The sequence below is a fragment of the Pogona vitticeps genome, chromosome 1 (assembly GCF_051106095.1).
Source record: "Pogona vitticeps strain Pit_001003342236 chromosome 1, PviZW2.1, whole genome shotgun sequence".
Classification (NCBI taxonomy): Eukaryota; Metazoa; Chordata; class Lepidosauria; order Squamata; family Agamidae; genus Pogona; species Pogona vitticeps.
In genome coordinates, this window is record NC_135783.1 from 113237334 (window position 1) to 113253722 (window position 16389).

Sequence of the window (16389 nt, forward strand, 5' to 3'; positions counted from 1 at the left end):
GAGTAGAATGGAGCACAAATCTCAATGGGGGAAAGTAAAGATTTATCTTAGATAGAAATGAAATAAAGATTCCAAACCTGTACCAAGTGACTTAGGTTTAAATTAGAAGCAGAATTGCTCTCAATATTGGCAGAAGTAAAAACAAAATAAAGCAGATGGTTAATATGGACATAAAATAAGAATTAAGAAAGATATTATTAAGATTGCAAAGAAAATAAATGTCTGGTGGAAAATAAGGAAGTAAAACTGTTAAAAGACTTACTGTTTTGCAAAAGAGATAATAGAAAGTTATTTCGGTTATGTGCTAATATTGTGATAATTATTTACTTATTTTTATATATTTTTAAAAATACAATAAAATTAAAAATTAAAAAAAAAAGACTGCAATTGCCAATTAATGAGAAAAGATGTGGTCTACTCTGAATTCATTCTCTATGAATCCCTGCACTTCTGCTGCATGGCTAGAAGAATCTAACCAAAAATTCAAAACTCTGTAACACTTCCTTGCCTTATTTCACTTAAGGTGATGCTAAAGGTTAAAGCAGGTGTGACAATGGGGAACCCATGATCAGATCCTCATTGTTTACAAAACAACACTTGCAATGGGAATATGCTGTGTGTCTTTGGATCGTAATGTTGGGAGCATAGTGCTGAGCAAAGGAAAATGTAACCTTTTTTCCTTGGGCTGTTTGCCTAATAAAAATCTCTCATTAAGCTTTTTGCCCAGCCCATAAAGTAGAGATGGGCAACACATGACTGCAACACCCATAATCTCATACCAATAACTGTACTGGGTGAAGGTGATGGAAGTAAATTCTAATAACATCTGGGGAGGCATGGGTTACAGTGGACCCTCTACTTAAGGAATTAATCTGTATTGGAATGGTGGCTGCAAGTCGAAAAGTCTGTAAGTCGAATCTCCATTGACCTACAATGCACTGAAAACCGATTAATCCCATAACCAGTGGTTTTTATTCTATTTTTATTCCATTTTGGTTTTTTTCTGGTCTGTAAGTCAATTCTCTGGCTGCAAGTCGAATCTAAATTTTGCAGCCAGAGAAGTCTGTAACTCGAAAAGTCTGTAAGTCGAGCCGTCTGTAAGTCGAGGGTCCACTGTATCTGCTCCTGCCATGAAGAAAACTGGGAATGGAACATTATCCCACAGAGACCTATCAGATATGTTGATGGGTCTTTGAGGACTAATCCATCTCCAGTTTGTGCTGCGTTATTAGAATGCTAAACAGAGATGGGTGAGAATTTCATTGTAACAATTTAACTGAACTTTGCAAATAAGAAGCATTATAAAAAGCTTAATTTACAACATTCACATGAGGAAACCAAAATAAGGGATTTGTTCATCCAGTCTAAAAAGTCCAGTCCTACCATCTTTATGAACTCAACCCTAGGAATAAGGCTGAGTTGGGCTTGTCAGCTCTGCCCCTCTGACCCCGACAGTTCTGTCATGTTCAACACTTGAATGGGGTGGCAGGTACAACCACATCCTCTCCACACTATGAGAAGCTAAGCCTTTTGAATTTGACCCACACAGCTGGGCAATCATTTAATTTGGCTCAGTTTAATGAGAACGTCATCATAAGCAGGGAGGAAAGAACTTGATTCTCCTCTCCCCCCCCCCCAAATGAACATAAGAAACAACAGAACCATCAGATGTATCTTGCCCCTATTTGTAAAATCGGGGGTGGGTATGTGTGTCATACATTTGGCAGTGCATAATACATGACTGAGAGACTACATTTGGCTTAGTGGCTTGACACCTGCTCGCCTTCACTTAATATGAGGATGGCTTCTTGTTTTTAGCACTATTGCTTTGGTTTCTATACAGCACGGGGCATGTTTTGTGTAAATCAATTCCCTTCAATCAATAACAGTTTAAGAATGTATTTGTCCCCAGTGATCAAGACAACTGCAAGGCAGTATACACACCGTTGTTTCTCTGCCAGAACCTTGTCATTATACACAAGCTGCTTACCTTCTCTCATTTCCTTTATGTTGAAGCAATCTCGTAAGGTGCAATGTAGCAAATATATTAACAGAGCTTTTCTGCCAAAGAGCTTTTCAACACTGATGCCACTCACATGGCATTGCAACCCACCATATGCGGGTTGTGTTGAAAGGTCCAAGGCAAATGCCTGTTGTGTGGCAAAATGGCTTCTAGCATCTGGAGTAATGGGTTGGGGTTGATGGGGTAAGGCAGCAATATGTGTGGAACGTGTGAGCTGCTCCCTGAACTCCCCAACTACATCTTTCCCTTGCAAATATTGGAAGACATCTGGGCCTGTTCTACTTGCTGAGAAACAGTGAATTGCTAGCTGTCACAAAACAGATGAGAGGTGATGTACTGGAAGCTGATGAATCATACACCAAACAGAGGGAGAGCCATCCCTCCAATTCTAAAACCAGAAAGCAGTTGGCCAGCTCTGCTGATCTCAGGTTTAATGAGAAGGAGATCAGAGTATCATGAAATAATCACGGAACTGAAGAGGTGGAAGGTGCCCTAAGAGCCATCTAGTCCAACCCCATGCCAATGGTGGAAATCATGTTTCAGCTTTTCAACTGAAAATGGCACCACGTGACCTATTGAGCCACTTCTCTCCAATATTATCATGGACATCTGACACGTGAAAGTCATCATATTCTGCCTTTTTATGCTCCCACACCTCATCATTTCCAGTGACCACTGGAGGCAATAATGGGAATGCACGAAGTGATGACATAATTTTACATTACAACACATTGCCGGGGAGAGGAAAGGCAGTTGGCCACAGGGCTGCCATTGTCAGTAGCAGAACCCTGCCCTTTGTCCTGTCTAGTTCTGTGCTGACAAACACAGTATCAAGGTAGTAGCAGTATGATGCAATAAAGGGGCGGAGGCGGGAGGAGGAAACAACCCATCCCTGAATAGAAAGCGGAGGGACATAGGAGTCCAAAAAGGAAGCAGTTATGGAAACACTGAGGTTGTTCCCATTCCATGAAAGTCTTCCAAAGAAACTCACCTGAATTCTGGCAAGCAGGCAAAGAAGCCTCACATGAGCTGCCTCTGACTTTATTTGGTGCCCTGCTGTGGGCTCACTGGATGTTGAGGCAGCAGCAAAGCAATGAGCTATTAGGGATGTCTGAGAGCTACCCCTCACTGCTCCAATATAAATGCCTCCAGGTTATGCTGGGGAGGTGCAAAATGTCAGACAACAGAGGATCTTGAATCCATGAAGATGAGCAGGCAGCTGGGCCCAAGCCAAAAGCCGGCATCCTGTGGGGGAAGAGTCTGCTGTTGGGCCTGAAATTGTTTTTTAGTGCAAAGAAATAATCCTATCACCAATATTCTCTTATGTCTGCACAGCCAGGAGCCTGGCCAACGACAATTGGTTCTGCTTGAGCCAAAGTCTGATACACTTCAGTCAGTCTGTCATATAATCAGTGGGATTTAATTAGTGGTAAACAAAGAACATAGCGAGCTTCCCACTCATCTCTGTTCCAGTATTTCAATGACTGCTTAAGGAAAGATCGTTCTAATCTACTTCAGTTATTGTGGACACCAAGTCAGTGGATGGCAGTTTAAGATTCTTCATGTAAAAGATGGAGGTTTTACTGAGGCTCCTTTAAAGAGCAAAAGACAGTTGATTCCTTATATGATTTCCTACTGAACCAGTATATTGCTGTTGATGACACTATACATGGAAAGAGGAATTAAAGGGACTTAGAATAAAAGAACAGACTTTGGACACTGGGGGGGAAAAAAACCTAAATTACAGGTTTTTCATTTGTAAAGGTTGTTGTCTTGTGGTGAGTTTTAAAGACAGGACAGCTTCCATTTTTTACATCATTTCCTGTTGTCGCTAATCAAATCAGGGTAGGTATTTCCAAAAGAAGTGCTTGGAAATGCGGCACATTGATTGAGTCAAATCTTGTCTCAGTTCACATCAGGGAATCCTTGGCAATGGCATGATTTGCAGAGAAAAATGGGCCTTTATTTGTTGCCTTATATATCTCCCCTTAGTGAAGCCCTTCAGTGCACAAGGCTCCTCACAAAGACACGTCTTCATAAGCCATTTCCCCCCAAAGTTACTGCGTTTCTGAGCCAATCTAATTTCAAGAGGCACGTTTCCCTCTGTTGATACAATGCCACCTGCTTCTGCATTGTCTCTAGTGTTTCCTTTGCAAAGAGAGCACAAGGAAAAAGAAATCTGTTTGTTCTCAAGAATATTTCCTTAGAGTCCAAAAGGTCTTATCTTGACGCAGGTTTTGAAAAGCAAACTACAAATACTACAGATACTGTCATATCCACAAAGCTCAATTAGCTTGGAGGTGTCTCAGAGCTTAGTCATAAATTGAGGGGGACTTTTCCAGATGGGGCAAAAGGTCCACCTGCCCCCCTGTCCTAGTTGAACCCTACTGGTTGCAAAGGGTCATAAGACTAACTGGAATTTGCATCCTGCACCACACCTGAAAGTCGTTTCTCTGAAAACCACTTTTCTCCCAAGGAAATATTTAAATCCCCCCCCATTTTTAAATGTTTTAAAATTTTCTCTGCTCTAGCTTTCCTCATGGAGCTTTTGAGGGTGTGTGTGTGTGGGGGTGCTCCTTAATTGAAAGTTTCCAACCAGGCTTCTGACCACAGAAATGAACTTCACAGCTTCCCTCTTAAAAATATCTGGAAATCTTTTGAAAATGTTTAATAATGCCACTTCTCTGCTGGAACGATTGGGATTTTTTTTAAATTAAAAAAAATTAATTAGGAATTTGGTTATTCTTCTTGTTAGCAGCATACAAGGCAGAGAAACACAAAACGCATGGTGAGATTAGCTCAGTATCACCTCCCTGTCATGGAAGAGAGTAGTCCATGAGCATTCCATCCTATTAGAACAAGGCTGTCATTCTTTTCCAAGAAACGCCTGGTCTTTGGTATCTACAGTATATGGCACAATATCTTAAGAGTTATTCTCATTTGTCTTTGAGCATTGAGACGCCCTGCATAAACTGCAGTATTGCAGTCAAAGACTGTGCTCATGTCCTGAGTTTGATTTTCATGGGCGATCAGCCCTCTGTCCTTCCAAGGTCTGTAAACTGAGTACCCAGCTTGCTGGGGTTGGGGTGAGGGCGGGTGGGAATGTGTAGCCTACATAATTAAATTGTAAACTGCCCAGAGAGTGCTTTAAATGCTATGGGGAGGTATATAAGCAGAACACTTTGCTTTTGCTTTTCTTTGTTAATGCAAATTCTCTTTTAGTTTGTTCTTGAAGGATTTGCTAAATTCCACAAATCCCTCACAAATTTCCACATTCTGGATGGAGTAAGGTGGCCTTCTGAATGGAGGGGAAAGTGAAGCCAAGAGAATTTTCTGCCCCTGTCATCATACCCCCTCTCCCAAGGCAGCACCGTCCCCTAAGGAAGAAAGTGGCATTGGGATCAGTGCCATTGGGACCACTGATGGGAAGCTCCTAGGTAATGGATCTGCTTTGTGTCTTGTCTTTATGGAAGCCTTAAGACCTTTGCAGCCATGTGCAAAAATCATACACTTTCTTCTACACTTCTCAGTATAAATCTCTGTTCTGATTTCAGTACCAAAACTGAATGAAGCTCACCCTCTTCTCACACAAAATCCATTCTTGGTTACTCCAAGTTTAATTTCAGCAATATAACTGAGGTCAAGGTGGCTGCAAAGGGACTGGGTGACTATGGAGTCATTTTGTTGCTGTGATCATCTAACAATTGGAAATCAGGAAACCTTGCTCATCATCTACTACCTACAGATCACCTAGAGATTGACCAGGAAATCCAGAGCTGCTTTCTACTCACCTTGGCCTGTTGGGCACCCAAACTGCAACATTTTCATGAGTATCAAACAACATAAAATAGGTTTTGGTATTAGTCACTACTTACTCCTCTCTCCCCCAGCCTCCCAGGGATGATAATGATCATCATCGTCATCGTTAATGTCTTAGAAATGCAGAGCTGGAAGGGACCCTATGGATCACTGAGTCAAGGAGGCACAGTGAGGAATTGAACTCCCAACCTCTGGCTACCTAAACCACCGAGCTATCCAGCAGTTCCATGGAATGTATTGAGACCAATGATTGTACCTTTCTTTAATAGCCACATTATGCAATATTTTGTATCCCTGATAGTGGTAAAAAAATAATTACACATTTTCCTGATACTCTTAAGTGGAGATGGGAATGTTTTGCTAGGAGTCAAATATGTTTTCACAGCATTCTGTTCCTGTGCAATGTCTGTATTTTATTATGTGCATCTAAAGAAATACATCAGAAAAGATAAACTTTCTCCGATATAAGTTTCAATAAAAGCAGTTGTGTCTACCATTTCTTTCTTTCTTTGTTTCAGCTGTCAGATATAACATGAATGTGATATGCCATCACTACTACTACTTCTTCTTCTTCTTCTTCTTTCTGTTAACTTTTGTGGACCATTATAAAACAATGGAAATGTATGTATATTTAAATTTCATTCAAATTAAGTTTGTTGAGACCCCTTTTAACTGGATTTAAAAATACCCTCCTAAACTGTTTTTGTTTCTGTTTTGTTTTTCTGCTATAATAATCTCTGCATAAGCCTATCATTTGCATGAATATAGATTTTGCGACATCCATATATTGGTAACTATAGTGTCACTGTAATTGCTGTATTGTAATCATATTTATGACAGATAAATACTTAGACATACTTAAGGGGTTTTGGTGGATCTCTTCTTGCGGGTGTGACAAGATCTAGAACCAGATACTGTACATGAAACTGAATTTGGTTACCTACAGTAACAGCTTTTTGGCGAACATAGCTTGGGAACCCTGACGTGGGATGTCATGAGTCAATGAAATGTCAGCCATGAAATGGCCATCTGAGGGGATGTTTATGAACAATCCAGCTGCATACAAAAGAAAGCTCCGAGAATAGTTGTAGTTCAAGTTTTGTGTGAGAAATTTATTCATTTGGTTTGGATTTAATCCTCGGGCCGGAGGGACAGGAGATAAAGAAGAAGATCAAGTTAATGGCTGAGAAGAAAGATGGAAAGGTAAGAAGGGGAAGACATCACAGAAACAAGATGCCCGAAGGAAATTACAGTGTAGCAAAGCACTGAGAAATGGAAGTCGATGGAGAAAGCAGCAAGAGAAAGAGGAAGTTGAGGGGAAGAGACCTGGACAAGAAAGGAGGTGCCAAGGTAAGGGTTTTTTTTTGATAGCTTGGTCCTTTCCTCCATCCCACAATGGAGCAAAAGAAAGAAGAGACTCTTCCCATGCATGCAAGTTGGCAACCTCAAGTGACATCAGCTTCTCTTCCTTCTTTCATAATGCTTGTGGATTTTGTAAGTTTTCATTTGATGTCACTTTCTAGGTCTATAGCAACATGAGTAATCTTTGCTTGAAGTAGCTCTTTAGAAATGAGGGCAGTCATAAAAAGTGAATGTTATAAAATTAACCTTTCCCCTCCATTTCCTCTTCACAAAACCTTTCATGCTGATCAGTTGTCTATGCTTTCTACTATTATTTTAAAAAGCAATTTGAAAGATTTGTACCAAAAAGGATTTCAAAGGTTCTTTTTTCTTTTCTTTTTTCCTTTCTTCTTTCTTTTCTTTTCTTTTCTTTTCTTCTCTCTCTCTCTCTCTCTCTCTCTCTCTCTCTTTTTTACAAACCTACTCACCATCTGCAATTGGCAAATCTCAGTGACATGACTCTGCGTTGCTTAGCAATAAATACTTGTGTAGTGGCTCTGGAGTCACAAAGAGCCTTCATTACTTTGTCATCCAGCCATTTTACACATCTTTGAGGGCTAAAGCAGCCTTTGATTCACTTAGGCTTGGGTGAGAAGAACAAAGAAAGATGAAAAAAGTACATGCGGGACGTTCTGATAAATGTGCCGTGTCATGAAGAACTTGAAAAAAGATTCACAGGATAAAGAAATTAAAAAGTAAATGAACACAGTTGAACTTTTTTATCAGCAGGTCCTAGAATATTTGTTAGAACACAGATTGTGCATGAACATTTGAAAATGTTCTAAAAGGCCATATATAATAGATGATTAAAATGGCATGTAAGAAATTGCAGGGGAGTTAGTGACAACTACATTGCCATGATGATGCTCACTGCAGCATCCAAGTTGTTCCACCAGCTCAATTGCGCACAGCAAGGTTGCGAGTCCGCTATCATTAATTTCAAAGTCACATTCACATACTATGCAAAGCATGTATTATCTTTTAAAGAGGATTAGAACAACGAGAACAAACTGATTGGAACAGCGTTAATTGTATATTCACACACGAAATGGCTGCAACAGGGTGAGCAAAGATATTGATGAGATGATTGCGATCTGTCAAGACCAACGCAGTTGGCCCCGGATGCATCCACAGAGAAAGCAAGAGATAATTTCTGGAGCGGAATGACTTATTCTTATGATGTGACAGTTATCCAGATGTGTGAGTTTAACCATTCCTTTGCTCAGGTCAACCTTGTTGAGAGACAGGGTAGGGTAGTGATTAGCGTGTTGGACTATTACTTGGGAGATCCTGGTTCTAGTCCTCACTAGGCTGAGACATTCTGCATGACCAGAGGCTAGTCATTATCAACCTGATGGGGACTGGTCTATCTAAATTAGGGAAGATGACGATAAATATGACAAATAAGACAGACAATAAGGCAGACAGCTATACACAGCAGCGGCAAAAGCTCTGCCCAGGCTTTTCGGTCTGATCTTGGGCATCTCATGTGAAATGAGGACATTCTGGATTCTGAGCTGGTTATGGAATTTTCATCCCTATACAAACATTTCAAAAAATTAAAAATATAGCATTAGCCCTGTCTGCAATATGGCTGCTGTGAAGCAAACCACTTCTGTGGGGGGGGGTCACCTGTTGCTGTTCCATTCTAGGTATGTCTGTCCAAGTACTGGGATAGTAGATGGCTTGAGGTCCCTGGTAAGCTGCTCAGAGCTTTCTGAAGGGAATATAGCCCCCTTTTTATATGGGTTTATGGCTTAATAGAGGCTTATCTTATATCCTTCTGCTCCTCAGAGTGGAAAATATTTGCACCTCTTGATAAAATGATTCAGTTTCATGTTCAAATTCAAGGGCTGCCTACAGTGATAAGCCCAAATCAAATACATAAGAGATAAAACCAACAGAAAGTAAGAAAGAAACTGAGTAGTATTGAAAGGGTAATGTAGTCCTAATTTTCATCTTCCATTTTGGTAAAAGATAATTTGGTACAAATGGCCACACTCACGGTCTTCCACTGGTTCTCCTGGTGCAAATACCAGACTACGTGACAGCAAATAAATGGATGGGGAAAATACTATCCTTTGTAAGAATGTGCCTTTGGATTGCAAGGAGCTTTATGGTTGTTAATACAGTAGCAATTTGCAAAGATAAAGGGCAGCTTCCCTTTGGTGTGCTTGAATTGTAAATGCAGGAAGAGAGGGGACGTCCTGAAGAATATGTCCCACATTTTGCTCTTGTTATCCGTTTTGTGAGTTATCCTGTGTTTGGTTGGGGTGGACTATAGCTTAGGTGCAGAGTGCATGCTCCCTGTGTAGAAGATCCCTAGTTCCACCTTTGGCAACATTAGCTCAAAGCATGAAATAGCCAGTGAGGAGAAAGACCCTTGCTTAGCATTAGGCAGTGGTTGGCAAAGTGCAACACCCCCCCCCCCGAATTTCCAATACTCCAGTGCAACAAAATTTGAGAGGGAGGGGGAAATGGGTTCTCCTGTTCCTAGAAGCCTGTAACAGGCATGATATGCACTTTAAGCCCAACTGAAAGTGGTCAGCTTGATTCCCCTCTTTCTTTTTGCCATTTTTGGTATTCTCAAGGCCCAGCACATTTCTCCTGGTTGAATATTTGACCCTCTATCCCACCACAGTTGCCTACTCATAGCCTATACAGATTGTGGTATTTGGAATAATGCACAAAATTTCATTTTACATGAAAACGAACATTTTATTATCATGAACTACATGTTAGGGGGAAGAGAAAAGACTGGATCTGCTCTCTCTTACTACCAGAATAAAAGACAGAGGTTAGGATCCCAGGAGAACACATCAGTGAACCCTAACTACATGATTCTCTTTCTGTTGTGTCCTAGTATTAATCTTGTGCAAAAAAGGTTGTCACCTGAGATCCAAAAAGATGCTAACAATGTTCAACTAAGTCGGTGGTTCCCAAACCTTTTTTGCCACACAGATCCATTGACTTACTGGCCACTAGCCACGGCTCACCAATACAGTAGGACTGCCATATCCACAGGGTCAGCACCCACAGTTTCACTTATTCACTGCCTGAAAAAATGAAATAAAATTAAATTAAAAAACAACATATGCATACAACTTCCCAAAGTGCATTACTAGGACTGGCCACTAGATAGAACTAGAGACTAGAGATGGGAATGACTCCCCATTTTGGCGAGTCGTCCCACTTCATGAGTTGCCAAAAGTTTACATCTTGCGAAGCACGAAGTTGCCCTCATGAAGCCACAAATGATAAATATATTGTCGGTTTGGGGGGTTGTTATTTTTAAAAAAAAACACCCTGCCACCCCCTTCCACCCCCAGCCCCACTGACGCCCCCTTCCTATTAAAAAAACAACAACAAAACACCATCGGCGGCAGAAAGGCAGCCACCCCCCGCAGCCACCCAAATCCACAGCCTACACCACCCCTTCCTTTCCCTACTTTAGCCCTCCCCCACCCCCACCGACACCCCCTTACCTTAATCACTGCTGCTGAGGTCTCCTTCTGGCCTCCCAGCCACGGCATTTAGGGTAGGGGTAGGCATTTAGGGTAGGGAAGCTGATCATACTGTCTGAACTGATGTGAATTGATCTGGTTTTAAGTAGACGCTTCAGTGATAGAGATAAATAGATGGGAGGGGGTTCTGATTTGCTTTCCCCTTTGTGTCATATGGTCAGTGGAGGAAAAATGCAAATCAGCCTCTAGCACTTCCCACAAAATTTTGCCAAAATGATCACACTGTCAGACATTGTCAACAGGGTAGAAAGAATTTTGATCTTACTGCTGCATGATGTTATATTCTACTAACAGATACAAAATGGAAGGGCAATTTATTATAATCTACCAAGCACTGTCTGCTATATGACTACATCAGGACTTTAAAAAAGCAACATTTGTTGAACTTCACCCTTTATTGAGAAAATTACAACAAAATAATGAATGTTTAGGGAAGAAACCCAGGATAATAAACAGTGGTGATACAAAACTCCTTTGAGCTATAATTTTATTTTGAAATGCTGAATTAGTTACTTGACCCGTTTACACCTGTGCTGAATGTAGCTGGTGAGGGGGAAAAATAGATAAAAAGCTCAGTGTTGCAAAATGCTACAGACTAAATCACCAATAGAATTTATTTAACTGAAATAAATATTAACCCATCCACCCACCCCCACTTCAAAAGGCCTGGATTCATTGAAAGCTACATTTGCATTTCCTCTCAGATCCTTAGTCATCAACACTTGGCCTCTGAATATGATTCTTGTCAAAGCTACTAATGGAAAAACACTCAGAAATAGCCATCTAGTAATTATGGTGTTAACAAACTGAATGGTGAACATGTCAAATCCAAACTGAATAAAGAAGCACTAATAAACATAGTAATCTGAAAGTCAGGTTTAGAGAGAGGAAACAAAGCTGTGGAGAACAAAGCAGATTTTGATCTGAAAATGGGACCTGTGTACTTGAGAACTGGTAAATATGCGCACAATAGCACAGATACAGGCACTCCCAATCCAAGGCATTATGGTTCCCCATATCTCAGAAGGATGAATTGAGAGCCCCTCTCCCTGAGATCACCCTCACTCCCTTTGTCACATGGGTCCACAATAGAGAAATGCAATGTATAATGAGAAGCTGACTCTGAAGAAAGACCTGTGACCAGCGATGGAAATGCAAATGACACACTGAAAGGAAAAACAAAAGCTTGAATGGACAGATTTGTCATTTTGGAGATGAAAACAGACACACACCATTTGATTAATAGGCCATTTGTGATGCCACTTCTGTGTGAATGAGGCAGATGGCTGTTGGGGATCACTCTCTCCTAGAAGAGCATGCTCTGGATATCTATTCTGACAAGTCATAGTGGAAATATTTTCATCTTCAGGCCTGATTTGCAAAGTCACCAAAAAGAGGCTTTTAATTAGAAATTAAGAGAGTCTATAAGGTAGGGATCTGAACAAGGTCCTTCAATTCATGGCAGGTAATAATCCACTGCATACATGTAAGACCTAATATTTGACTTTCTGTGTATTCGCGAAGGCTTTCATGGCCGGGATCTAATGGTTGTTGTGGGTTTTTCGGGCTCTTAGGCCATGTTCTGAGGGTTGTTCTTCCTTCAGAACAACCTTCAGAACACGGCTTAAGAGCCCCGAAAAACCCACAACAACCATTTGACTTTCTGTCTACTGAGCATTTTGCTGGTGTAACCAACACTGAACTTTATCAATCCTCCACTGGGGTTACTCCTATTTCTCCCTATAAAATTTCAGTTTTTTCCCTCTTTGAAGCATGCTCCCTTTCTTTCTTTATGTCCTTCCCTCAGAAGGCATTGGAGTTTAAAGTTTTCTGCACCTGACATGAAAAACTAAGGTATGTAACACAGTGACTATGAGTGTGATCACACTGGGAAACAGACCACACTATGGACCCTGTGTGGAGCAGTCTTGTGTGATCTGTTTCCTGGCAGCCACACAATGTACAGGGAGATGTGCTTCAGCCTTACCCTAATCCATGCCCAGGTTGGACCTTTCTGGGCTGGGCTGGGCTGGAGCAATTCTCTGGAAGATGGAAGGGGCACTTTAACAGCAGATGGCTGCTGTTAAATTGACCCTTTTCTGGTGTGATCAGCCACACATGTTTCGAGCCATCTCATCACACCTTTATCTTGCTGCTGCATGATGTTATATTTACTGAAATAGTAAGGTTAGCTTAAGGCACAGAATGGCAGGGGGGAGGTCTACAGCACTATCTAGGAGAATTTGGAGGTATGGGATCCTAGGTACACTTGTTCTGCTGGCTTGCTCCCCCACCTCCAAACCAGCCACACAGTTGTGTCAACCCCAGACCTGCTATGTCGATTCTACCCCTTTGATCTTAAAAACAGTCAGAAAAACAAGCACTCCTGGCTGGAAATTCAATTTCCCTGCTCTATATCAAATTTGTATTCACAAGTTGTTTATAATATGGTAAAACTGAAAGGTTTTATTGAACAATGTTGCATTTAGTTGCACAAGGTCATCCACATGCTGAAAGGGAGTTTATTTAATTTTGCTTTTGTAAGAAACAATTGAAGGTATGAACTTGTTATAGTTGAAGATTAGAAACATCAGATGGATATAAAAGCTGTTTAAATACAAACCCTACAAGTGTCACTTAAACACACACTCAGCTTTTAGAGTGACAAATCATTATGCCTTATCTATACAACAGCGGCCTGTAATTGGATGACTTGATTCAAGGAAGATCAAGCCAAGATGCTCTTCAAGAGGCCATCCACAGATTGTCCTGGAGCAGATAATGTAAACTACACATTTAAGTAACTCTGCAAAAAATAAAGATCGCATTACCTTCCTTTTTTCTTTTTCTTTTCTCTTTTGGCCTATTTCTATCATATTTGCCGTCTTCAGTGGCACCACCGCTGTTAAGCAAATAGTATTTCTTTGCTAAAGAAGTGAAGGAGCATGTCGGAGGCATTTGTGCTACAAAATGCTCCTTGAAAATAATTGACTGACTCCATGCATAATTTATGGAATTTACTGAAAATACTGACCTAGATTTATGTTGCCATATTAAGAACATGGGGTGCATGTTATCATCATCATAATGCATGGCTTTAAATGGTCTGTCGCGTTAGGTTAGGGAAAGATTGCCTTGCAATGATTAATTTAAAAAGAAAGCCCGACTGTCATTACACCGCCTGTGTTATGCTGGTGAGGGTTGGTCTCTGTCATAGGAGGAGCACTTAGTCAGGCTACGAGGAATGGGCTGCCTCTGGAAGACCAGGGGGCGGGGAGAGGCAGGGGAACAAATAATTTGTGAGCCTGAGGGAGCAACTGGAGAGCCTTCCTCAGCAACTGCCAGGCTCATACCGTCTCTCCTGATTTATATTTTAATGGGGCGATTGGTATCTCACAATGCAAAGCATTGGCCTCCAGAGCCGAACATTGGGAGAAATTTTATTTTGGGACTACAACTACTAGAATACCTTAGCCAGCTTCAAATGATGTCAACATCCAGGAAAGGGACTACAGTATTTAATTTAAACGAATTGAAACTTCCAGTTGCTTGCTTTTGCCCTGCGAAAGCCTTTAGAAGCCCAGTTATATATAACTGATGGATCACTGCCATCAGGATTGGGAGGGCTGGCAATGATTCAGAAATCATTTTTTTTTTTACTATTAACATTCCCTCAACCCATTCCCAGGGCTTCTAAAGGCTTTCCCAGGGCAAAAGCAAGCAACCGGAAGTTTCAAGTCATTTAAATTAAATAGTCCCTTTCCTGGGTGTTGACATCATTTGGCTCCCACAGCCTACCTATATTATATTTTCATATATGGAAAATAATAAAAAAATTTCCCTACAAGGTAGAAGAAAAATCTGCCACTATATTATTTTTTTCCTTTAGATTTTGGTTGTATCCATCATAATCCTGTTGAAACAGCTACATGTACAACAGCAATGACACACGCAATATGCACACCCTTGGACAAGGTATCTGTCATGCAACCAATCATTTGAAGAACAACCTGCCAAAGAAGAGGGGTTGTGTGTGCTTTTACCCTTGCACATTGTGAATACTGTATTTCAACAGGAGTCTGGTTCTGGCTTTTTGACTTGACTCAAGGATGGGCAGTGTTAAACTATTTGTCTCAGCCGCTCAGGGAGAATTCAAAACAAAACAAAACATACAACCCAAATGACTCCTTTCCAACTAAATATCGAGCGATGGCAGAAAAAGAAAGAAAAGTTGTTGAACTATTTGCAGTAATTCCATGGGGTCAAATGTAAATAGAGATCTGAAATACCAGGATTCTAAAATATTCTTGATCAGCTCTATGTTAAACAAAAGTTTAGCAGTCGAGGAGAGACCATAGAAAGGGTTTTACACTTGTTCCCCCACTATATCTGTATTCCAAAGCTTCTACTTTTAACCCTTCCCCCCTCATCTCTCACAGCAATGGTTGTTGATACTATCGTTTGTATTTTGAAACTTCCATTCATACAGAACACATCGTTTCAGCCTAGCTGGTTGCACCTTTAAGGTCTGCATTTTAGAGAGAGGGAGAGGGAGAGAGAGAGATTGTGCTGTACATGTGTTAAGAGAAAAAGCACTTGAGAGTTCACCACATTTTTGCCTGTAACGGTTTATTCAATACCTTTAGGTACATTCTATACACGCACATCGCCAAGCACTTCAATGACTTCACAGAAACATCAGTGATGAGTGAGGATTTTCCCCAGGTAGGTAGGCAACACAACTGCAGCCTAAGTCTTCAGATTGTTTTAAAAATATAAAGCCAAATTTTTAAAAATGTAGAGCACCACAAAACAGTCTTTTAGAAGCACATCATTTCCCAGGGTGGCATGTTCTCCTGAAGGGAACTGTATGTTCATAGTCAGAACTCTTGCAGCACAGTTGAGAAACCTGTGAAGATTCCATGTGTACCCTTCAAAACAGGAACCTGGCATCAGCAGTTACACATTCACAGTCCCAGAATCGTGCGAAGATGAGCAAGTTTGAGTCCTTCGACATTAATAAATGATGTTGCACAACTATTATTAATCTTGTATTCATGAAAGAATGCAGCACAGCAGCCTGAACTTGAGTACAGCTCTGCTTCGCCACAATAAACACTTGTTTTTGTTCTGTAGTGGTAGACTTTAATTCTATTTGCACTCCCCCCCCCCAAAAAAATGGGTTTATGTGGGTTATGGCCTAGCAGGATTTTTTAGGAAGAAACGCATTTCATTACCTGTCAGTATGCTCAAATATTTTTAAATATTTGAAACAAAACACCTATCATACCTAGCCATAGGTGCTTTGTATCCATTTTCCAGATGAAACACTGCACCACAAGTAATGTGGATTTCCTTCACCCACCCAACCACTCCAGCCAACTGGGCTGCTTACTGGGCTCCACGCATCACTGAGGTCCCTCTTCGGTGGCAGTGCACCAGTCCAGACAGGACTGTGCACCAGCAAGGGACCAATCTTGCAAGGGACATCCTGCCTCCTCACTGGAGAGGTTGGCTGCTTGGGGAGTCAGGGCTGGCATGGCTGGGCTTCTTCCCAAATTGGTGCACTGTCACTAAAGAAAGATGCCAATGATGTGTGGAACCTGGCTAGTGGCCCAGCCA

The 16389-nt window shown here is 41.1% G+C and overlaps 1 long non-coding RNA gene across 1 annotated transcript; it reads right to left on the reverse strand.

Moving 5' to 3' along the window:
• Positions 1 to 1483: 1483 nt before the first annotated feature.
• LOC144586792 (uncharacterized) lies at positions 1484 to 15931 on the reverse strand. Its single transcript, XR_013541820.1, has 2 exons — positions 10729 to 15931; positions 1484 to 10299 (listed from the first exon to the last, which is right to left on the reverse strand). It is a non-coding gene; the product is annotated as an uncharacterized LOC144586792 (long non-coding RNA).
• Between the last annotated feature and the right edge of the window lie 458 nt (positions 15932 to 16389).